Here is a 25,558-nt window from a genome sequence, read left to right as displayed (position 1 = left end):
AGTTGGGGGGGGGGGACATTCAACCCAAGGCAATGAGAAAATAAGTACTTTTTGAAGGACATTTATGCTATGGAGAAAATTTTTTGAAAGCAGAAGTTTGAATGCATTTCCATTATTATATGCTGTTGTTTGCAAAAATTATGTAGCCTATGAAAACTCTAATACTTGCACATTGAAGAAACCTAGAAAATTGCTTTAATGTGTTAAAATTTTTTCAACAGTTTCAATGCATGTTAAATAAATAGAAATTTCCTAGTCATTTTTTCAACAAATATATTTACATAATTTGGGGTTAGCTTTGAAAGGTAAGTACTACAATTTGGAAAGCATAATTAAAGATAGACTTTTTCCATTCAGATTTACATAACTTCAGAAAAACTTTTTCAATTATAACAGCCATTAAAATCAAGTATCCAAATAAATTGAAAACACAGGTTTTCAAATCCCTACATCACAAAATGTAAACTAAGTCTTCGGGTTTTTTTAAATTCTTTTTTAATTATAAGTGTACGATGTAGTTGATTTGGGTGGTCCTTTACCAATTCCTCCCAAGTTTTGTATTAGAGTGAAACATCTGATCACACAGTGGTGCGAGGTTGGAATTATGTATTTATTCAGAACCAAGATTCTGCAGCTCAGGGCTCCTGGAATCCCACAACAACTCTCAAGTTGAAGTGCCCATTCTTTTGTTTCCAGGTTCCAGCCCTAGAATATGGCTGGTTACCCTCACTGATCCCTTAGCACAGTGGTCTTCAACCTTTTATCTTCACTTGTCATCATTAGTAAAAAAGTTTTTGAACATGTACCTCCATTTATTTGTTTAAAAATTATACACATGCGTTACTCTTCTGTTAAATTATCTGTATTATGTAACATACACAAATGTAGAAATTGTTAAAAGATAAGACAATTCCTGCCTCGAATGCATAAATCCTGTAGTTTGAGTGGCATCTACTCTTCACGAATATTAAGGTCATGAAAGACAAAGAAGATTGAGGAACTGTTCCAAATTGGAGTGACAATCAAATGCAATGCATGAGCCTGGATTGAATCCCAAATCTATAAAGGAAATTTTGGAGAAAATAAGCAAGGGCTGAATGAAATCTGTGGAAAAGATGATTATGTTAGATAAGTGTCAATGACAAAATATTGATTTTTGTAATGTAAATACACCCTAAATATTAAGGAGTTATAGGGCACCATATCTGCAGCTTATTTTCAAGTGGTTCAGGTAAAAGAAAAAAACCTACAGTAGTATATATGTTTGGGGGAGGAGAAATAGACACAGACTGAGACAAATGGGAAGAAAGAGAATGTAAATATGGACGATGCTAACAATTGCAAAATCTGGCTGAGGTTAGACAGAGCTCTATGGCTCTCTGTACTACTTTTGCCACTTTCCTGTGAATTTGTTTCAAAGCAAGAAAGGTTAAAAATCTAATATAAACAAAACAGATGAGACAAAAATAGCCACTAGTTTTTAAATACTATTACATTTATAAAAGTACAAAATAATGTATTAATTTTACTAAAATACTAATAACATGTTCTGTATGAGAATACTGAAAATTATAGATATTTGTCCTGTCCTCTTCTTTATGAAATTATTTCAGGGGAAAGCCTTTAGTGATCTTTCTATTAATGAAAACAAAAAAGTTTCCAGATTGTAAAACCAATCCCTCTCTTAAAACATTAGATTTAATGATTTAAAAGTATCTTTTTATATGTTAACATTTAATATTTGAGAATTAGTGAATCATAAGCAATTTAACAAATACATTTAATATCTATTCATGACTGTTCAAAAGATTTAAATTACTTTATTTATTAAGAAAATGTTTATATTTTCTCATGAAATAACATAGAAATGATTTCCTGTAAGATTAACCAAAATCTTGACCATGTCTGATCGTTTTGCACATTCCCAGTCGTATTAGTCCGTTTATGTTGTTTATAACAAAATACTTGGAACTGGGTGATTTATAAAGAAAACACAACTTATTGCTTACAGTTCTTGAGGCTGGAAAGTCCAAAGTCCATCTGGTGGTGGCAACAGTGACCCAGGGGTCTCACAATACAAGATGGTGGAAGCAGAGAGAGCAGAGAGAGAGAGAAAGACAGTCTCTCCTCTTCTTTTAAAGCTCCCACAACCACTCCCCTGACCACCATTTTTAATCCATTCATTACTACATAGTCCTACAATCCAATCATGTCTTCAAGGCTCCACCTTTCAATTACCATAATAGGATTTTCCACCCTCTTAACAGTCACTGTGGGGACTAAGTTTCTAATACATAAAATGTAGGGGATACAATTCAAGCTTCAATAAGTTTTGGGGGGACATAATTCCATCCACTACACTGGTTTTCTCTCTTCCCTGTCAAAATTGGTTGACATCCCTGGAATGCTCAAGATACAAACATTATGTTGGAGGAAATGATAATAGTTTAGCTGCCAAAAATTGTTCTTCCTCAGACCTTCTCCCTTGTCTTCATTCTGATCCCAGAAGAATGGTAAAATGATATAGTAGAGTTATCATTTAGCAACCAGTGTCATAATAATCCCCTGCTGCCTCCTTCCTTGAGTTCTTCATACCTGTCCTGACTTTGGCTGAATCACGAAAGGGAGAGCCTGCCATCAAGGAAAACGGGGGATTATGTGCTGACCTAAGAAAATCATGTGAGTGATGAGTACACAGTCACTTTCATTATACAAACAGACCAAAAATACATGTAAACATAGATAACGTTTTTATTCAAGCATGTATATTTCACCACGATGTAACACAAGTTGCAGCAAGAGCTAGCATTATTCTGAAATAAGTTTTTGACTAACATTGCAGTATGCCTCCCCACAACTATATCCCTCAGACACTGAGAACCATTGTAGGTATCTACAAATGGCCAAAGTCTTCCAAAAGTCTGTCCCAAATCTACTGTGTACAAGATGTTGCTGAGTACTATGTTCTACATGCAAGAATTAGCTAGAAGAGAAAGCTAGGTGCAAAAAGTCACTATTCAGCAGTTTGCGCATGCACAGGTAATGAACCGTCAACATCATCCATGAATGCTCATCCATGGAGAAATATCGCCAAAGTTCTGTTGGGAATTGTCTCACAGATGTTGACTGACTAAGAATACTGAACACACAGGAAAAGCTACTTTTGCTGCAAATAGTAAAACCTCATAATTACAAACAAGCAGTATGATTTGGCTGAGTTGTTAAGATTGTTATACTTTTTATATCAATCTGCTTAATGGTTTTTCTATATAAATAATGGTAACGAAAAAATCCAAAGACTTTTGTCAACGATTATGTTTCCCCTGATATAAGAACTTGATGCTATAAAAAGGCAAAGTGGGTTACAAGGTTTTAACAAAGAACCTGGCCAGAATGTTGTGACCTTACAGATATCAAGATATCATATAGGAAATTAGAAGGCAAACAGCTATATGATATAGCAGGACATAAAAATTCAAAATTTTTATTCCAATAGCAAAAGGAGGAGAAAAGGAATTAGACCCACAGACAGTTCCTTATACTTGCCAATGCCCTCCAGCCACAGACTGCTGGGGACATACCTGTCATTGAACAGAGTTGGGTTTCCTGATTTGTTGCAAGAATGAAGAACACACTCCATGCAGAACCAGGGGGCATCTCACTAAGGGGTATTAGGAAGGACGTATTATATATAGGATTTGGGCTTGTATTAGATGAGTTGGGGTAGAGTTCCAGGACGCAGGACTTCGCTCTGAATTGGATGTTATTAGGAACTGGAGTAATTCTATGATTGGGTACCTTAATTCTTACCTGAAAGGTGAGAAGATTGGAAGGAGGCTAATGCCATCATTGGTTAAAAAAAAAAAAAGAAAGCAACAGTCATTTCCATCAGCCAGGATATGGGTATGTTTGGCCATTTTTGTGGTTTGCTTCACATTTTTGTCTGTGTTCAAATGTGATTCTCAACTGGTCTTGTTTTTGTCTCAATCCACCATGGTCACAGAGTGGCCTTGTCCAGTGCTGGTGTCTGTGTTCAGCAGAACATCGTGTCCTGGCTGTGTGTGCCAGGCCAGTTGCCAGCTGTCAGGATCTGCTTTTCTCTTTCTCACAGTGATAAAATGTGAAAAAGGCTTCAGTAAAACTTCTGGGAATACTCAGTGCTCAAGATTGGGATGACTTTTAAATATAATATAACCTAGTGTTCATAAGAGATTATGATGCTCTAAGCAAATTTACTGAGCAATAGTATAATATAAAGATTCATATTATAGTTCAAGAGGTCATTGAGTTCATCTCCTTGCCTCCAGGGTTGATATCTTAAAAGCTCTTTGTATAAAATTATACAGTTTCTATTGGCAGATTTATTACTATAATAAGGAATGAAAAATTCTCCCTCGTTACATTGTAAGATAATTTATTTTCTTCTCTGTGGAGATAGAAGACAACTGGTATATCCTCTTCATAATAACACTTTAAAACATTGAAAACCTTTAACTTCTTTTCTCTGGAAAAAGTAGCCTCTTTTCCCAAGGGAGCTAGTTTACATTTCTCAAACCAATCTGCGGCAACCACCTTAGTGCCCAGAAAGCCCTGACTTACTGGTCTTTGTCCACATCACCAGTCACATTCTCTAACATTGATCCTTCTGTGCACTCTAGCCGCACTAAACATCTTTTAATTCTGGGAAACCCATGTTCCTTCCACCTCAGGGCCTTAATGCATGCTCTTCCTTCCTGGAATGCGCTTTCTTCCCTACTTTACCCAACTAGCTTCTAGCCATCTTCCATATCTCAGATTAAACATCATGACAACCACCCCTATATTAGATCAGGTCTCCCTACTAGATGCATTCTTCGCATCCTGTACTTTACCAAGCATGCATGATAGTTATAACTAACGAGTTGCTTATTTTGTCTCCATAAAAGTGGAAATAGCCCCTGTCTTATTTATCATCAGCTCCTCAGGGCCTGCTTAGCATAGTGCCTTCCCTGGGTAGGCACTCAATAAATATTTGCTAAACAGGGCTGGCCAGTTAGCTCAGTTGGTTAGAGTGTGACTTTATAACACCAAGGTAAAGGGTTCGGTTGCCCATACTGGCGAGCTGCCAAAAAAAAAAAAAAATTGCTAAACAAATGACCAAATACATTTCATAATTTATGGACTGGATCCTCTTCAATTTCTACATATTATTTTTAAAACTAGAAAAAGCATTCAAAAGTGGTCTAACATTCTGAATACAGCAGTGGGATTTTATCCAGGACCCCATAAGTACTATTTACCTTACAAACAATGTCACTTCATGGTATTAGATGATTGACATATTGATTTACACCACTAGCTCATTCCACTAATGATTTAAGATAATACAGTAGCTTATTCTATTACTGACCATAATTTAAGTTATTTTGCCCAAGTCTGACTTCTGGTAAAGTCCCTTTATTGGAATTCTACTCTCTCTTAACTATGGAGCCCATTTATTAGAATTTTCCATTCTTTTTAACTACACTAATAATTAAAGTATTATAATCAATGATCTTTATTATTATATTAGGTTCTATTCACATGTCATTAATTTAATTAATTGATCATTATTAGGAATTATGAGCCTCATTTTATAGATGAGCAACTGAGCCAGATGAAGGCAAGATCCAAATCCAGATCTTCTGATGCCAGTCTGTTCCATTAAAATAAGCCTCTAGGAACCAGAAGTCTTCCCGGATGATAACAGGAGATCCTGATACCCACCTAAGTCTGGCTTCTTAAGCCTGGAGACCTCTTTCCTATAGTCCAGCAGAAAAGTGATGGTCTAATTGAGTGTGTGAAGATTTCCTTGCTTTAACAATTGCCCCTGCCTGGCTGTCGATGAACTCCTACCTAGAAGTTCTTGCTGCTACGTCATGATCACCAGGACTGACCGACTACCTGACAACTACCTGAACAGATGATGTCATTGCTGTTATCTTTGGATATTGTGTGTGGAACTGCCTGGCTCTCCTAGCCTACACCAGCTGCTGTAGCAGCTTAGGTCCCACCTTACCAGCCTCTAGTGCAGGTCTAGCTTTTCAACATTCCACAGACCCCACAGATTCCAGCACGCACATAAACTTCCAAAGAGGAGAGAGAAAGAGAGTGAGTTGAGGTGGGGGAAAGTGGAAGGTGGAAGCTGATTGAAATTGTTGCTGAGAAGATAAAACACAAATGATATAATATATGAACAAATGACAACATAGTCCAATGTCAGAATACAGGATTTAGAGAAGACAAATTATGGGCAGTCAAGAAGGGAATAGGTAAATACTGACTGCAGGAATCCTCCAAGAAGGCTGAGAAAGAAAATGAGACCAGCAAGATAAGGAACTACATTACAAAGAGCCTTGAATGCCCTAAGTCCATGTTTCTTAACATGAATTATTTGTGTAACCTCATCACACCTACTCATATAAACCACCTGTACTGCTATTAATATATTTCTTTAAATTGAATCACGTCTTCTACTTAAACAAATTTATTTCAAAAAGAACTTTATACCATTACTTTTTTATCACTATAAATGCTAGTTGTATTTTTCAAATACACGTTAGAATCAAAATTTAAAAGTATGCATTCAAGTACCTTAAAACCATCTCACATACCAGCAGTGGACACACTTTGTAAGACACCAATCCACCTACTTGCAGTTAGTAAACCAATGCATGACTTTCCTAAGCAGCGATGTCATACTTTGTCCTTTCTCCTCCTCCCTGGCACCTCCTCACCCATCCTCCCTCTCATCCAACCTTTTTTTTTTTTTTTTTTTGTCTTTTTCGTGACCGGTACTCAGCCAGTGAGTGCACCGGCCATTCCTATATAGGATCCGAACCTGCGGTGGGAGTGTCGCCGCGCTCCCAGGGCCGCACTCTCCGGAGTGCGCCACGGGCTCGGCCCTCATCCAACCTTCTTTAAAATGCTTTATGACTCTCCAATTCCTCTCCTCCTATCTTCTCCTAAACCCACCAATCCGGCTTTCGTCCCTATCCCTTCACCACTTGTCTTCTAAGATGCCACTGCTTGTCAGTCTCTTCCCACCTTGCTGGACATGCCTCACCTTTCCTTGCTGATTCTAATTTCTCCTCAGTGTTGGGAAAGCCCTCAGGCTTTATCCCCACACCTCTATGCATACTCCCTTGGTGATCTCGTTCAGTCACATGATCCTCAATACATGAAATACAGTCTGTAAGCTGATGACTCCCCAATTTTTTCTCCAGGTCAGGTCTCTCTCCTGAACCCCAGGTGTGTGTACTGCCTACCTGACACCTAAGCTTAGATATGTTGCAGATGCCTCACTTTTAATGTGGTCAAAACTGAACTCCCAATCTTTGCCCCCAAACCTGCTGTACCCACACGTCTTTCACATCTCAGTTGATGGCAATTCCATCCCAAATTGTCATTTCTCACCCACATCTCTGCTCCCACCCTTGTCTGAGACAGCATCATCTCTCTGCTGAAAACACGATTAGCTTCTACCCTGCTTTCTTCCACAGAATAATTTCAACATAAAAGTCTTTAAAAATATAAGTTAGATTGTGTCACTTCTCTGCTCAAAATCCTTAGTGGCTTCTCATCTCACTCAGAGAAACAAATAACATCCTTACAACAGCCTACAGAATCTTAAGTGATCGACCCCCGTTACTTCTCTCACTGCCTCTCTTCTGTCCCCTTCCTTGCTCACTCTGTTCTAGCACAGCGGCTCGTATATTCAGTATATTATCACTAATCCTCCAAGGCTATTATTACTCCCATTTAGAAGATGAGAAAACTGGAGCCCAGAGAGGTTAAATTCCTTCACCAATGTCGACAGCAAGTGTTAAAATCAGGATTTAAAGTCTGTTTTACTCTGGGACATGCCTCTCAATTATACTATGCAGTCTTACATAAACCTTTTGTTCTTCCAAAATAAACCCAAATATATACTGGAATTTTATTATGACAAGGGTGAGATTTCATAACAGTAGGGGAATAGTGTTGGAAAAACTGAAAATACATCTGGGAATAAAAGCAAGCTGAATCCCTTCCTCACTTCTTACACAAAATTGAATTCCAGGTAGAGCAAAGATTTGACTACTAAAGTGAATCGATAAAACTTCCAGAACAAATCACAACTGAAATTATTAATAATATTTGAGGGGAAAAGGTCTTTCTGATCATAAATCCAGAAGCATAAAAAGGAAAAATTGATAAATCCAGTACATAAATTTTTAAAACTGCTATATGGCAAAAATACCATAAACAAGGTCAATGACATACAACTAATGGAAAACATCGTTTGTAATGTGTATGTCAGTCAAACAGTTAACTTCCTTAATTTACTAAGAGCTAGTAAAAAATCAGTATGAAAAAGATAGACAATCTACTCTGAAAATACCAGAGACGTGCTCAAGCAGTTCACAGGAAGAAAGACAGCTCGAATGCACTGAAATTGGGCTTTTCCCTGCATCAGGTTCAATAGATCATGCTCCCATGCTCCCTGAACCTTTGGGCCTCTTCCAGAACATTACTCCCCACCTCGCCTCTTTCTCTGTCTTCTTTCAGGTCATTCTCCTCAGTTATCTATAACCTGGCACTTGACTCACTCCGAGGCCCTGACATAATTGCTAGGGGGTCTCACTGTTCACATGGGCAACTAATCTAACAAGCGACCTCCAAAGCCCCTGACTTCTTCATCTCCAATGTCATTCATTTCACCCTAGCCACCCACTCCCACTCCCATGGTGACACCTTGAACTTTTCATTTCCTGTAACTGTTTTTCCTAAAAATTCTCTATTTCAAACAACCCAGACTCATAAAAACAGCCTCTCTCTCTAATTTATTGTTAACTTCATCAGAACTTCAAGTTTATGAATACCTCTATTTTCTCCCAAGCCATCGGCCCTAATCACCCACCTGTTTTGTTTTTTTACTTCCTTACACCATAGATTCCATGAAGCATCATTTCAATAATATTCTTGACAATGCCCTAAAAATACCCCCTGCCCTTCTCTCCCAGGCCTGCACCAACCCAGGCCCTTTTCTTTTCCCATGCCTGCAATCAATCAGCCAAACACTACTGGAGGAAGTCACATGACAGGGCAATTGGATGCCATTTTACATTAATAAACAATAGTTTTTCACTACCTGCTGTCAGATCTCAGCCCACTTGTTACCACTTCAGAGAAGCCTTCCCAGATTGCCCTGGCCAGGTACAGTCATCCTATCACATGCTCTTATAGGACTGTGTCCCTCTTTTTCATCACACTTATCAGAATTGTAATTTTACATTTATCTAACATTATCTGATAAATACCTGTCTTTGCCATTGAATGATAAGGTCCACAAAGATGAGATTGGGTAGAAAGAAGGTGACTTTCACTTTTCATTTTATTTGATTTTGTACTTTTTGAATGTTGTAGCCATTTATTAAAGAATTTTATTTTTAAACAAAAGTAAAATCATGACTCATACAAATTAAAATAAATAGATATCAGAATTTGTTTGAACTCATTAATGAATGAGGAAACCAGTAAGATGTTAAAACTAGTTAATGGGGGAATTCAAAGAACCATATGCTTATGGAAAGTCAGGAATGCTAAAACGAATTTATAAATAGCTGCAAACCAGATCTATCCCCAGGCAATAATTAGTTGAGTTACACTGAACCAAATTCATTTGAATTTCTATGGACCAAAATCATTTGCACTTTATCAATTTTCTATAGTATACAGTATATAAGTTGTAAAATAGCTCCAAAACACTGAATAGGTGAGATAAGCTGGAAGGGTACACTAAACAAGACAGTTAGTAATATTTTTTACCTATTTTAAACTTTTTCACAATTTTTTCTGCCACATCTATATTTATTACCTATTAATAGATATAATAAGTGAATTATCACTTAATTTTTAATAATATCAACAAAGGCTATCTGTGTAGAGAATTATGGTATAATCTTTTGTAAGGTTTTGTATACAAACAACTCAAGTGCTATTTAAAATTCTTGAAAAATAGAAAAAATTTTATATTCTGTGGTGAATTCTAATTCATTAAAGAAAAAGAACCTAAAAATTACAAATAATTTTCCATTAGCATTCCAATTAATACTCTGCTTACCTTGTTACCTAAGAAGTTTTATAAACAGTATTTTTAAGAACACAGTAAAGTACATAAAATGACAGAATTCAAACCAATATTCTCCTGATCTTTTCCAAAGAATACAATCACAATTATTATGCCCTTTTGCCTTTTACATAACATAAAAATTTGCATTAATATGGTATGTGATGGTTTTTCTCATTAGAGTCAAGAAAGCAGCTAATTGCCTATTAACATTTGTCCTTTCAAAAAGAAAAAAATTCCACATACGAGTGCTATCATGTGGTATTTGTTTTTCTGTGCCTAACTTACTTCACTTAACATGATGGTTTCCAGTTCCAACCATATTGCTGTGAATGATATCATGTTTTTAAATAGGTGAGTAGTGTTCCAATGTGTATATATTCCGCAGGTTTTTTTAATCCATTCATTTGTTGATGGAGATTTAGTTTGAGCCGATCTCTTGTGAATAGTGTTGTGTGAACATGGGAGCGCAGGTGTCTTTTTGATATATTGACTTCATTTCCTTTGGGTGTATACCCAGTGGTGAGATAGCTGGGTCATAAGGTAGATCTATTTTTAGTTCTCTGAGGAACCTCTATACTGTTTTCCACAGTAGATGTACCAATTTACACTCTCACCAGCAACACAGGGGAGTTCCTTTTTCTCCACATGCTCACCAGTATTTATTTTTTGTCTTGTTGATAATAACCATTCTAACTGAAGTGAGATGATATCTCAGTGTGGTTTTAATTCACATTTCCCTGATGATTAGTGATGTTGAGCATTTTTTTCATGTACCTGTAAATATACTAAAAACCATTGAATTGTATGCTTTAAATAGGTCAATTGTGTACTAAGTAAATTGCATCTCAATAAAGCTGTTATTTATTTTTAAAAGTTAGGGGAAAAAATGTATACACAAGGATCCTTCATGTTGCCGTTCTACAAGCATAACCACCTTCTTCCTACCCTTTCCTATCCCCATTGCTATTCCTTGGCAACCACTAGTCTGTCCTCCTTTCTAAAATTTTGTCATTTCAAAAATGTTACGTAAATGGAATCATACAGTATGTTGCCTTTTGGGATTGACTTTTTTCCAGTCAACATAATTCCTTGGAGATTCATCCAAGTTGTTGCATGTATCAATAGTTCATTCCTTTTTATTTATTGCCCTTGGCATGGATATACAATAATCTGCTTAACCATTCACCTGTTAAGGGACATCTGGGATGATTCCAGTTTTGAGTTGTTACAAACAAAGCTTCTGTGAACATTCATGTACAAGTTTTTGTATAAACGTAAGTTTTTGTTTCTCTGTGGGAAAAAAATGCCCAAAGTACAGTTGCTGGGTGTATTAGTCCTTTTCTAATATTCTGTTGCTTATAACAGAATACCTGAAACTGGGTTATTTTTAAAGAAGCAAAATTTATTGCTTACAGTTTCAGAGGCTGGGAAGTCTAAAGTACAGGGAACACATCTGTTGAGGGCCTTGTTGGTAGGTAGTGACTTTTCACAGCCATGCAGGGTGTCACATGGCAAAATGGCTTGAGCAAAAAAGAGCTAATATGCTCACTAACTCTCCTTATAAAGCCGTCAGAACCACACCCATTACCACCCATTAAACCATCAACTTATTACTCCATGAATGGGTCAATCCATTCACTAGGGCATGGTCCTCACAATCTAATCACCTCTTAAAGGCCCCACTTTTCAATTACCATAATAGGATTTGGCCACCCTCAACATTTTTACAGTTGGGATTAATATATGAGCCTCTGGGGGACACAATTCAACCCATCACACGGGGTTATATGATAATCATGTTTAGTTGGTGTATCATTTTACATCCCTGCCGGCGATGTATGAGTAATCAAGTTTTTCTGCATCCTCATCAGCTTTTGGTGTTATTTTTTATTTTAACTATTCTGATAGAGGTGTAGTGCTATCTCATTGTGATGTTAATTTGCATTTCCCTGATTGCTACTAAGGTTAAACATTTTCTCATGTGCTTATCTGCCATCTGTTTGTCTTCTTCAGTGAAATAGGCATGCTTTGCCTACTTTTTTATTTGGATTGTTTTTTCATTCTTGAATTTTGATGTTCTTTATATATTATAAAGATCAATTCTTTGTTGAATAAGTGATGTATCAGATTCCTAAGGCTGCTGTAACAAATTATCACAAGTGGGGTGGCTTGAAACAACAGAAATCTATTCTCTCATAGTTCTGGAGGCCAGAAGTCCAAAATAAAGGTGTCAGCAGGGCTGCACTCCCTCTGGAGGCTCTATAAGAAAATCCATTCCTTGCCTTTCCAGCTTCTGGTGGCTGTCTGCATTCCTTGGTTTGTGGCCACATCTCTCTCCCTGCTCAGGCTTCACCTTGCCCTCTTTGTGTGTCCAGCTTGTGGCTTCTTTACTCCAATTTCTGTCTCTATCTTCCCACTGCCTTCTCCTCTCTGTGTGAGTGATAAATCTCCCTGTGCCTAATTCTTACAAGGCCACTTGCAACGGCACTTAGGGCTCACCCAGATAATCCCAGATAATCTCCTCATCTCAAAATCCTAGTTTAATTACATCTGCAAAGATCTTTTTTCCCAAATAAAATAACAATTATAAATTCCAAAGGTGAGGAATTGATATTTTTAAGTGGTCATTATTCAACCTACTATAGGTGATTTGAAAACACTTTCTCCCAGTTGGTATCTTTTTATCCTCTTAACCAGATCTTTCACAGAGCAATAGTTTTCTATTTTAATGAGGTATAATTTATCAATTCTTCCTTTTACGGATTGCACTTTTGGTGTTCAGTGGACTACTTTTTACAAGATGGGCTATTTGAGAAGCAAACAGGTGAGACCCATCAATTTCAGCCCTGGCTGAAGAGTCATGTGTGCAATCCAAGACAACTATTACAGAAATGTGGAATACTTTGGAATGGAAGTTACAGCAAATTTATTTGTGGCCTCTTTATGTGTGAAGTCCTTGATGGCAAATGGACATGACAACACAGATAAAGCTGTATTTTAAAAACTGAAAGACAACTAAAGGGAAAGGAACAAAGCAACCTGCCTTATAGTAGCAAAGAAATTAGAATCAGTCTTGAGGAACAAATGAGCAGAGTAATTTTGGATTGAATCCTGAACCAAGGGGAAAAAAATAGGTATAAAAAATTTTTGCAACAATTGATGAAATTTTAATATAGATTGTAATTTAGGTAATAGTGTTATATTAACGTAAAATTTTCTGATTTTATGCATTATACTGAGGCTATGTAAGAGAATGTTCTTTTTTCCTGGGAAATACATGCTAAGGGTTTTAGTGGTAGGGGCACTGTCTCTCCAACTTGCTCTCAATTGGAATAAATCTCTTCCGAGGTGGAGACAGGCAGGTAGAGCAGTCTCCAGTGAGAGGTTTTGAACCTGTGTAAGTGGTCAAGAGGATGGGTGCACAAAGGAGACCAGGTGTCCTAGAATTAGTCACTTACCTCAGTGGTTCTCAGACACGACTGTACATTAGAATCATTTGAAAGCTTTTAAAATTTTCTTGTGCCTAGGCTTCACTCCATCTCTCCACTCACTAAATCAAGATATCTGGAGATAGGAAAAGGGTAACAGTTTCAAAGATCCCTAGGTCATTCCAATGTGCACCGAGTTTGGGAATCACTGTCTTAGCATTTTGCTACTCAAAATGTGCTTCATAGACCAGCAGCATTGGCAATACCTGGGAGCTTGTTAGAAACACAGAATCTCAGGCCCAACCTCAAATCTACTGAATCAGAATCTGCATTTTAACAAGATACTCAAGTGATTTACGTGCACATAAAACTTTGGTGAATATCAGAATCAGCTGGAGAACTGATCAAGAAGAGAAAGGCCCAGGTGCATTGAAGACAAGGCACTGTGACTTTGGGTTTTTAACAAGTTCCCCAATGAAAGAGTTTCAGCATCTGACTATCCCAGTCAGACTCTGAGTGACAGAGTTAATCATTGTTAAAAGGAATGACTCACTATTTAATTTTCTGAAATTGAGGCAATTTAACAGTATAATCCACGGGTGTCTAGAGTTAATCATACTTTATTTTTCTTATAACTCAATACTAAATCATGACCAAAGTCTGATGCTACTAATACACACTGCATTTCTATTTGAGCAAAATAATATTTAAAACACAATAATGCTAGATTATAAATCAGTATTTGTTTCTGTTGTTTCACACTGCATGGGAAGCTGATACTATTAATATGTAACCAGCCATGCTAATAGCACTGCTGTAGACAATCTAAAAAATAATTATTTTAGCTCTTTGAGAGTGTGTGGGCATGCCTGGACTATTCTAGAAACTGTATTCTAGTTGTCTAACCTCCTTTGCCTCTTTCTCAGTTGTCAGCCCTCTCTCTTACTCTGAAACAAAGTACCATCTAAAGCTAAAACTTGCCTTCTCTCAGGGCACAAGGCCATTCTAGTGTTTAGAATATTTTATATTATAGAAATGAATATTGAATAAACATGCTTCTAATCAAATGTATAATGTTGAGCATGTATGATTCAGAAAGTCAAAAAACAAAAAGGAAAACTGTATCAGCGTTTAAATCTTTGTGCACTTACTATTTATTTTACTTAACAAAACTTGGAGTGAAGGGGTGTTGGAAGAAGAAAGCAACTGAAACTTGAGACTTGCAGGACTTTTTATGCAATTTCAAAATAATCTTTCTGACTCTGTTGTCTGTATTTCTCCTTGCATTAGAGTAATTAGCCAAACATCTCCATAATGGGTGTTTAATAAGGTGAGGCAGGAACACATTGTTGTGAAAAAATATACAAGAAATCACCTCAAGAAACTGTGATTTTTTAACTAAACAAACTCTGAATCTGATCCAACTTTATCCAATTCTTATAATTCCTTTAAAGTTCATATCTCTTTTACTGATCCATGAGTGCTTACTGGTTCATTATGTCTACGCATAATACAAAATCAAAATTAGCAATAAAATGACATAACATTAGTAATTTAGGTTTATAACACAAAGTTTTAACAAAAATGACATAACTCTGGCATGTATGTATCCCCTCCCCTATGGCCTGCATATGACAGACATAACAAATTGACAACAGCCTTATTTCCCCTCAGCCCAAATCCTAGCTCAGAATCCTTCTACACACAGAGTTCAAAAAACCATTGCTTCATTCATTCATTCAACAAGTATGTATTCTGTGCCCTCTTCTGGGATCCAACATGAAACAAGATAGGCACAGCCCCTGTCCTTATAGAACTTACACATTTTAGGAAAGACAGACATTGAAATAGTAATTATCATGCCTGAAATGTGGTATGAAACATGAAACCTTTTTTACTATACCTGGTTTAGGATTTACACTATTTTTAAGCTAGAAGCTTAAGAAAATATGTCAGGGAGTTTACAGAGTTCCCCATATAAAGATTTCCACTCATTTAGCCATTCACAAAGACTTCTATTCACATTTGTGCATGGTAGGTCTTCAGACATTTGAATGGTTTGATGAAATGTCAAAGCAACAGGACTAGCCAGTTAGCTCAGTTGGTTAGAGAATAGTGCTGATAATGACATCCAGAGTTCAATCCCTGTACCGACCAGCCTCCAGGGGAAAAAAAATGTGAAAGCAACATTAGTAAATTTAAATTATTTAAAGTATGTAGCATCATGATTAGGACACAGGCCTGGAGTCAATATGTCAAAGCTGGTATCTGGCTCCATGCTTACTAGATTGACCACACTGTGCCTCAATTTCTTCATTTAAAAAACAGATTTAGGACTGGCTGGTTAGCTCAGTTGGTTTGAGCGTGGTGTTATAACACCAAGGTCAAAAGTTTGGATCCCCAAACTGGCCAGTCGCCAAACAATAAAAATTAAAAAAATAAAAAATAGGTGTAATAACAGTGCCAAGTTCATAGGCTTACCGTGAGCATAGAATGAGTTAATACATACAAAGAACTAGCACTTTCCTGGCACAGAGTATGCCCTCAGCCAGTGTTAGCTATTATAATTCAATCAAATGTTCCCATTCCTGGCATTGTGCTAAGAAAAATAGGAGCCACTAAAAATAAAAATGAATTCTGCCCTATAGTAAATTATAGTCTTAAGAAAACAATACATACTTCTGAACCACACAAATGATAATGCAAACATACAAACAACATAAAGTGGTATCTATTTCCTGTAGCCTGTCTGCCCACTTTATGCATGTACAGGTTCTCCGTAGCCTATTACTTTTGAGCTGAAGAAAGTACTAAACCAATACAAGCAGATGCCAAAAAGTGGTCACAAAAAATTCGATGCTTTGCTGTCTTTCAGTCCTGACAAATTTCTTATGGCTTTTGGTCACCAAATTGCCAATTTTTGAATAGCTATTCAAGTTAATTCACATTGTTCTACATTATAACTACTGCGCAAATCTTTCTCAAAAAAGATATTTAAAAAATCAATCCTAAGAAGGCAATGTAAATTAATATTCTTGATTGCCAAATAAGCAAAGAGAAGAATTTTATTTATTTTAATTTATCTCTTTAAAAACTAAGGAGAAATCAGAAACTGAAAAAACTAAGTCCATCCAGAATTTCAGCTCCTATAAGTAAAAACCTAAGTCGGTAAAACATGCACGTACTAATAAATGTTAGGGACAAGGCAGTTAAATATTAATAACAAGTAGTTTTATTGGTATTTTCAAAACTTGCAGGGGAGAATATGAGCATTTATTATATTTTAAATACATCATAAACACCAAGGTCAAGAGTTTGGATCCCCATCCATGCCAGCAGCCAAACATAAATAAATACATACATATGTACATCATAAAGTGAAAATTAATGAAATTGGAAATAACATGTATTCACATTTGGAGAAAATCTGAAAGTAATACAGCTACAAATATTTGCTATTATTTGAGAGAAAAATTCTTAAGAAATTAAAATGATTTGAATTATGCCATAACTACTCTCTCTATTTTTTTTTACTTTTTAAATTTGTTTTATTGCAATATTATTGATTGTACATATCTGTGGGATACAGAGTTGAATATCAATACCTGTGTGCAATATGTGATACTCAAATCAGAATAATTAGTATGTTCAACAATATACAGTATAATTGTTTCTCAGGATCCTTTGCCAATTCCTCCCCTACCCCACTCCCCCTCCCACTTTCCCACCTCTGGTAACCACAGTTCTGTTCTCTAGTTCTGAAAGTTCAACGTATTATTGTGATCGTTGTATCTTTCTTTTTTTATTTTTTTACTCGTTTATTTTTTAGCTCCCACTAATGAGTGAGGACATGCAGTATTTTTTTCTGTGCCTGGTTTATTTCACATAACAATTCTAAACATCTATTAAACGAGGAGTTTTGACTAATTGAGTTACCCTTTCATGGGTTCTTCTCAGTTTGTCATCTAGATGGCATGTCCCTATACTATACTTTGCTGATACAATTAAATTATGGATTATCTATGAGTGAGGCTGGGTACTACTGTATATAATAAAATGAAGAAGTAGCAGCACATAGTCTAGTTGTTAACAGTATGGAATGTGGAGCCAGACTTCCTGGGTTCAAGCTCCAGTCTACCCTCTAGTACTGTGTCAGTTTGGACAAGTTACCTAACCTTTCTGTGCTTTGGATTCTTCATCCATGAACAAGAGTAGTAATAGTACATACCTCAACAGAATGCTGTGAAAATTAAATGGGATATGTAGAAAGCTCTTACAAAACAAATAGTAAGCACTCAAAAAAATTGAGAATAAAGTAGAAGTAATAGAAAGAACTTAGAATAACTCTTGATCACATAATTTAAGCAACTGGTATTTCGTGATTCTAGCCTTGTTCAAAGTATGGTCAATGGACCACAATCATCAGAATCACTTGTTTAAAAAAGGCAGCAACTTGGTCCTCATAGCAGACAAACTGAATTAGGATCTCCTGGGATAAGATCTCAGGGATCTGCATCCAAAGTGATTCTTATATACACTACAAATTGAGAAGCACTGCACTAAGCTTAATTATGCTCAAGAGTACTTGCATAATTATCTTTTGCTTTGTTTATCCCCATGTCTTAAATGTGAGCTCTATTTATCCCATTTATCTAAATCCTTCAACAGATATTTATTTGTTGCCTACCATGTACCAGGCACCATTAATTCAAGAACAGACTCCAAGTTCAGCTTTTAACTAGCTATTCCATCCTGGTAAAATAACTTACCTTTTGTCAGAACATTTAAGTTTTGATGCCAGATGGATAATTTGTAAAGTTGAAAGGAACATCTCTAAACAACATGGTTCATGTTAGTGGAGTCCACAGAAATAAGCCACCTCCAGCCATTTTTGTATGCATATACTACTACTATATTTCCTATGGAAGTGAAGAAATTAGGTCTGATATGGCAAATAAACGTGATGTCACATGTCAACTCTGAATAATCATTCATATTATTGGTACTCATTTCAGCCTTGAGTTCTTTGTTCAGGATTCTGATGCTGCCCCTTGGTTAGCAAGAAAAGTTCTGTTTGATTATTGATATCTGCCATGGATGGGAGGAAAGTTTGGAAGCAAGTTATTAAACTTTTCTAGGCCACAAAGTCCTTATTATTATAATATTAATAACAAATTTACAGAGTCGTAGGGATTAATTTAAAAATATACATGTAAAAGGCTTAGCACAGTGTCTGACCCACACAGAGTGTTCATGAAATGGCATCTTCCACAGTTGGGATTACTTCTTAGAAGTTTAAGATGCTATAATCTCAGTGGGAGACTCTACTGTGGGCTACAAAACAATTCCCAAAGCTATTTTTGCTGCTCTTTATCCCTCAAAATCACATTCTTCCATAGTAGAAGAATTTTTAGCTTAACACATTGCCATCCAGAGTAAAGACTACATTTCCCAGAATCTCTTGCAGTTCAGTATGACCATGTGATTCAGTTGTGGCCAATGGGATGTAAGTAGAGGTGTTAACATCCGTAAGAGACTGCAAGCAAGTGCCCTTTGACCCTTTTTCCTTTATCCCTTTTCTTCATTCTGCTGTGTGATACTCAGAAACTATCATGGACCATGAGGGATGGCAAACCAGTGGGCTTGAAAAGAGCCTGGGCCCTTAGGACTTAGAGGAGCAAAGCCAACCCAATAGACAAAATTGCATCTGTCCAAACCTTCCCTTGAAAGAGAAATAAAAGCCTGTTCTATGTAAGCCGATATTATTTAGGAGTCTTCTGCTATTCACAGCCAAACCTAGTTCTAGTTGATAATTACCTTGATAGAAGTGGAGACCAAGAAAGGGGAATTAATGATCATGTTCACTTCTTTCCTGATGAGACACACCGTGAGTGCTGTGTTTCATTTTGGATGCCATGTTAAAAGGAATTTACACAAACTGATTCCTGAGTAGAGCAACAAGGATAAACATCCTCAATATGTCACACAAAAAGTGGTTACAGGACCTAGGAATGCTCATTATGCTAGAAAAAAAATAACCTCATTACTGTCTTCAAATAGCTATAGTTATTTTTCTATCCCAGTATTGGGTATTACCAATTCTCAATGCAACTCTGAAGTATTACATTTGATCTGTGATCTTGTGTTTCATAACCCTCAGCCTCAGTATACCAATAAACTGTATGAAATATGCAAATTTTGTCTGAAAAGGAGTATCTGTAGTTTTCCTGAAGAGAACAGTAGTAGTTTCTACAATATGGTCTAAAACCTGTTGATTCCAACAAGAATATAATCCCCGAAAATAAAAATATACAAAAGTTACTCATGCTTGGACTCTGGTAGTATTTTCCCTCAGTGGTGGGTCAGAGACCCCAAACTCAGCCATTTCTATTCTTCAAGGCTCTTTAATAAAGACCCAGTTTGAAGTATGACTATTTCAAAATGGGAAGAGACAAAGCACTTCCCCAAAAGTCAGAACCTCCATGCCGTTGCTCAAGGCCACCTACATAATCTGTGTGGACCAATGTAAAATGAAAATGTTAGGTTCTTTCTTCAAAATGAAGGACAAATGTACCACTAAAGGTAATAGAATATAGATCATTTTGCCTTTCTTCTATGGTAACTCTCTTGTCATTGTGTTTTTTATTCCATATTTAATACTGTTCTAAGTAAAGCAAAATTAAAAACTTCAAATATGACCATGAATTTTATCATTCATCTTTATATTGTGCAATGCTACTTTTATTTTTTTATTTTTTTAGTGACTGGCTGGTAAGGGGATCTGAACCCTTGCCCTTGGTGTTATAACACCATTTTCTAGCCAACTGAGCTAACTGGCCAGCTCCCAGTAATGCCAGTTTTATGTGCAAATATAAGAGCATTTATTTCATATTTGCACAATCTGCGAAATCACACAATTCATATTTTGTAGCTCTTTCATGCTTATTTCATTCTTATCAGAACTGTGGAAATGCTGTACAAAACTAATTGAGTTGTTTTTATTTCCTTATATTCACACATTCTACCAACACTTTCAGCCTTAGGCTTACCTATGAGTAGAGGAAGACTGAAAAGGAAAAGAATTGTGGGTTATCCTCTCTTTCCTTTCCACTCTATATCATCATTTTTAGTGTAAGTGGCTAGAAAATAGGAGCCCACCAGTTAGCTCAGTTGGTTAGAGTGCAGCATTGATAACACTGAACATCAGGTTCGTGTCCCTGTACCAGCCAGCCCCTACTCCTAAAAAAATTGAAAAATAAATAATAATAATAAAGCACCTTAGTCATTCATGTTTGGTAGAACATCACTGCCTTTCTTTGTTCAGAGCAAGTTCTAGTTCAAATGGAAATTGTGCCCCCCCTCCCCCGCCCCCGCCCCAGGGCTGTCGGCAGAACATTAAACCAAGTGTGAACCCTTCTGAGCACAGGACTCTGAGTACAAAGTGGTATGTCATGGAAGCTGTTTAGTGAGCATCGTGAACACCGTATGGCAATGGGGCAGCAAGGAACAGCAACAGACACATATTGCATGCATCCCATCTGCTCACATGCATAGTCCATTGTCTCATCAGACTTCACTTACAAATCACAAGTTTAAATATAAATTACTAAGCACTTCAAAATGGCAACAGCAGAGCATTAAATCAAGTGCAGGGCCCTTCTGAGCACAGGCTGTGGGCCCATGAAGTGGCTCTGCTCTCTGCTCTCATTTTCTCCTTCATACCCTCTACCTTCAAACAATGGAAAAACCTCTCTGCTTATTCCTTCTTGATGCTTCTGCATTTATGAGCCACATTGCCCAGTGGTAGTAAACTGAGGACTAATGGAGTTGATCTGGTGGATGACATCTGGAGAACAAGAGTTGTTAGCTAGAGAGGGATATTCCAGCCTCTTCCACTCAAGCCAGGAAGGCCCCTAGACTAGGATGAGGATGTAAACATTAGTTAACTTAAAAAAACAAAAACAACAACAACAAAACTTCCTAAGGAATGCTTTGTTAATTTTCATTTATTCAATCCTTTATTGTCCCAGTGAATATTTACTGACTACTTCAAATTGCTAATAAGATGCTGAAAATTTAATTATGAGCAAGGCAAATACAGTTTCTACCTTTACACGACTTAAGCAGTGAATGACAAGTCAGTACCACAAGGAATACTGAAGGGAAAGTTCAGACTAAGTGCAAAGCAGAATACTAAGGGGGCTTTGGGGACAGGTATGCTTTTTGGAAGAATTCACCTCTACAGTGAAACCTTCAGCATGAACAGGAGTTAAGTCAGGCCAAGGCAAAGGAAAGAAAGACTGTTCTTGACAGAATAACATGGACAAAAGGGGCAAGAGGAATTTTAAGAAAAATGAAAGAAAATTCAAAAGAGGTGGAACCAGGAACCATGGGGCTCTTTAAGGACCAAACATCTTAAGGAATTTGAACTTCATCACAAATGCAAAAATATCACTCTGACCATGAAGAACACGTGGTGTAGAGTTTGCAGTCAGACTGGGTACTGGTGCTGTTCAGGGAATCAGCAGGAGGCTGGATTAGGGGATTGAAAAAAGTGGGTGGACATGAGAAATCCTTAGAAAGTAGAGTTGACAGGACAGGGTAACATGACGGGGAAAGGTTAAGGAAGGATAAAAATATCAATAAGGATGATTCCCCAGGCTTCTGGGTTGGTAACTGGATGGATACAGGTGCCATTTACTGAGGGTTAAAGAGCCAGAAGTAACCTGGCAAAGAGAAGAAACATGGAGCTAAAACCTGCAGATATCTGCACTTTCTCTAACAATGTCTCTTTAACCCAAAGTGTGCTCTCTGCCTTGGTTTTCATTTCTCTAAAAGCTGTCACCTTGTAGCATGCCCAATGGCTGCGAAGCAGGCCACCAAACACGGAGAGGCTTCTCACAAGAGGGAGCCCTTGAGCACAACTTCGGAGATGGGAAGGCTGAAGACTGAAGAAACAGGAAGACCGAAAATACTCCCCCCGCCCTTAAAGGTCTCGCAGTAGCTCCACCCCTAATAATCCAGCGACTCCGGAGCGGAAAAGCCCGGGAGGGTGGCCGGACCACTGGGTCCTCCCCGGGGGGGCGGTGGATGCCCGGATGTGAATGTCCGGTCACGTGACGCCGCCCTGCCTGGGTGGTGGTGGCTGCGCCGTCGTCTCACGTGACCGCCTCCAGCCAGCCAATGGGGGAGCGCGGCGGCGAATTTCGAATGTGGTCGCGGGAGCTGCGGGCGACGAGAGGCGGTGCACAGACCTGGAGGGTCCGGAGCGCGGGCTCCGTTCGGCCGTACAGCTTCGCGGAGTCTTGGAATGTGAGGAGCAGGAGGGCGGTAGCTGCGGCAGAAGCAGTGGCCAAGGTACCGTTCTGGACGCGCCCGCGAGAGGAGGGTCGCCGGGCCCACTTCCGGCAGTTCCTTTTCACCCATCCCCGGCTTTCCCGGAGCTCCCCGGAAAAGGAAGAGGCCGCAGGTTTTTCAGGTGTGGAACAGGGGCGTAGTGACCCCTGTTCGGCCAATCTCGGGGTCTCAATATCGTTCTAAATGCGACGGCCAAAAGCTCGGACGGTGGAGTCACACTGACTGGGCGCCTTTCACTGCACAGCAACCCGATTTGCTCTTTCCGATGTTGCACTTTCCTCTTCTGTTAGAGGACTGGGGACCCGAACCTTGCAGAATTGTGTAGATTAAGTCATGTGCAAACACAGCATTTACAGTAGTGAAAAGCCAGGTTTAACGTAAGGACACAAAATAATTGGCTGCCATTTGTTCAGCGCGATGCCGTTGACATCCTTTACTTTGTCCAGGCCTTTCGCTTCCTCGGTTACCCTGGAGCGGCCGGCCCTGACATGTGCCCTACCTGGCTGCCTCCGCAGCAGGACAGGTTAGAGAATTATGGACGGAGATCAAATATTCTAGGTACTTTTGAATGCAGACCTCTTGTCAGAATACTATGTAGATTGAGGCCGTCATCCCGCATTTTGACCTGTCTCTGCTTTCATGGTTCCACTGCTAACACCGTCGTCCCAGACAGGAGATAAAACTTCTCATACGACAAATTTCTTTTTGTGTTTTTAACTTGATTAATAACGAAAGCTTTTTTGATAAGGCTTTGCTTTTAAAATACCTTAACTAAACTAACTTGATCAGTTACTTAATCTGTATGATTCTCAAACATCTCCAGTATGAACTTCAAAAACTTCGTTGTGGTTTTATACAACCACTTACCATTAGTGCTGTTAAAAATAATTGCACTTGCTCTACTGGAACCCTCCCAGTATATATTTTATATACATTGGTAGAAAGAAAATATTTAAATGGGATCTACATTCTACAGTCAATATGTTTATGGAATATATATATCTATATGACTCCAGACACTGTATAGAGGAAAAAAGGCGTAGAGAAAATACTCAAGAAAATGTAAGGTTTAGGACAATTTTTCACTACCTTAGAGGAGATGAAGATATTCTTTATGGTGAAAACTGTATGCATAGATTGTTGTGGAAAACTAGATTTTTTTTTTTTTTTTTTTGCAATTTTAAGATATGTAAAGTGCAATCTAGGGTAAAAGATGTTCATTAAAAGCAGTTTGACGTGCATAGTATCGTGCTGCAGCATATGTAATTTGTCTGAAAAGTTAAGTATACTTATTAACATTCTATAGCATATTTCACTGTCAGTGCATGTTTTGCTGTTTTTAACGGTATGTACATCAGTCTTTGTTTAATGTCTTATTTGCTATGTTCATAATTTACTGGAAGTTAGCAGACCTGAGTTTTAGCAATAACTGAGAATACTAGCATGTTCCTCTGCCTTAGTTCCTGCTCTTTCCAGCTCTATAGTTGTTATAATAACCTATTAAAATCGTATGTAGTGCTGCATAGTTTAACTAAACCTCTGAGGATCACCTTGACTTTCTTGAGAGTGCGTGCATATTTTAAGTGATAGGGGGTTAAAAGAGTGTGGAAGAGAGAGACAAGTGATTGAGTGACCTGATCTGATAATAATTAGAGAAGAGCTGAAAAACAAAACCCAGACACATAATTGTCTCTGAACTAATGTTGTAAGCTTAAGCACTAAAAATTGGTCATAAACATTGTCTATAAGAAACATAATAATGGCATCGATTTCTTCCACATTTAAGTGGCACCTATACAAGTGTGTTCTAAGACATGCTGTAATACTGATTACCACCCCATCGTCAGAAATAGGAGACAAGAGCCATCACAGGGCTTCCCAGCCCAAAGAATGAGCTGTAAGACTTCACTCCTCCAAGAAGATGGGAGTTTGGGGGAAGAAAGGACAGACAAAAAAAGATAAAAAGAGTTCATTTCTGAGGAATTCTATAAGCAACATTTTAAGGAGTTAAAGTTCTTGCTGGAGTCCTAATGTACATTCCCATCAACAGACCAAAGAGCTGAAAATAAATCATGGGAAATGAGTGAAGACTGCCTGGCCTTGGGTGAGCAGCATGACCACTTCAGACCACTTGTCTTGACTCCTGCTCTTCCTTCCACATAGGCTTGCTGTGAAATCAAACAAGTTCTTGTTGGTGAAAGTGGTTTGTTAATCCTCAAACAGTGGTTGAAGATGAAGTATTGCTGATTTCCTGACATTAGTTTGCTCTTAAATAGAGTAAAAGTCCATGGCTGGCTGACCCTATAAGAAATGGATATCAGTTTTTTTAATCAGCATCATTTTGGTTTGGGCTTATATGAGATTTAATTGACTCTTGTATGAGTATGTTCCCTATTATATATTTGAGATTCTTTACCTTTAGACTAAACTGAATTTTGTTTTAAAAAATAAAATAAAAAAGCATTTTAAGAACAAAAAACAAAAAATATGGCATCAAAATGTAATAATAAGCATTTCCCAAAATGCCTAGCATATAGTAAGCCACTATAGAGCATTAATGAATAAGTGGCATATTATGGTATCTTTGAGTTAGAAATCTATATTCAATAAAGCTTTTCTATGAAGTGTTGATGATTATGCC

The 25,558-nt window shown here is 37.6% G+C and overlaps 1 protein-coding gene across 1 annotated transcript in view; it reads right to left on the bottom strand.

The window, feature by feature from the left end:
- KAT2B (lysine acetyltransferase 2B) overlaps nt 1-25,558 on the bottom strand; it is a 212,099-nt gene that overhangs the window by 49,636 nt on the left and 136,905 nt on the right. The gene's annotated exons all lie outside the window — the stretch shown is intronic.

Source organism: Cynocephalus volans, chromosome 11 (assembly GCF_027409185.1).
Source record: "Cynocephalus volans isolate mCynVol1 chromosome 11, mCynVol1.pri, whole genome shotgun sequence".
NCBI classification, from domain to species: Eukaryota; Metazoa; Chordata; class Mammalia; order Dermoptera; family Cynocephalidae; genus Cynocephalus; species Cynocephalus volans.
This window is presented reverse-complemented; position numbering and strand designations above follow the sequence as displayed.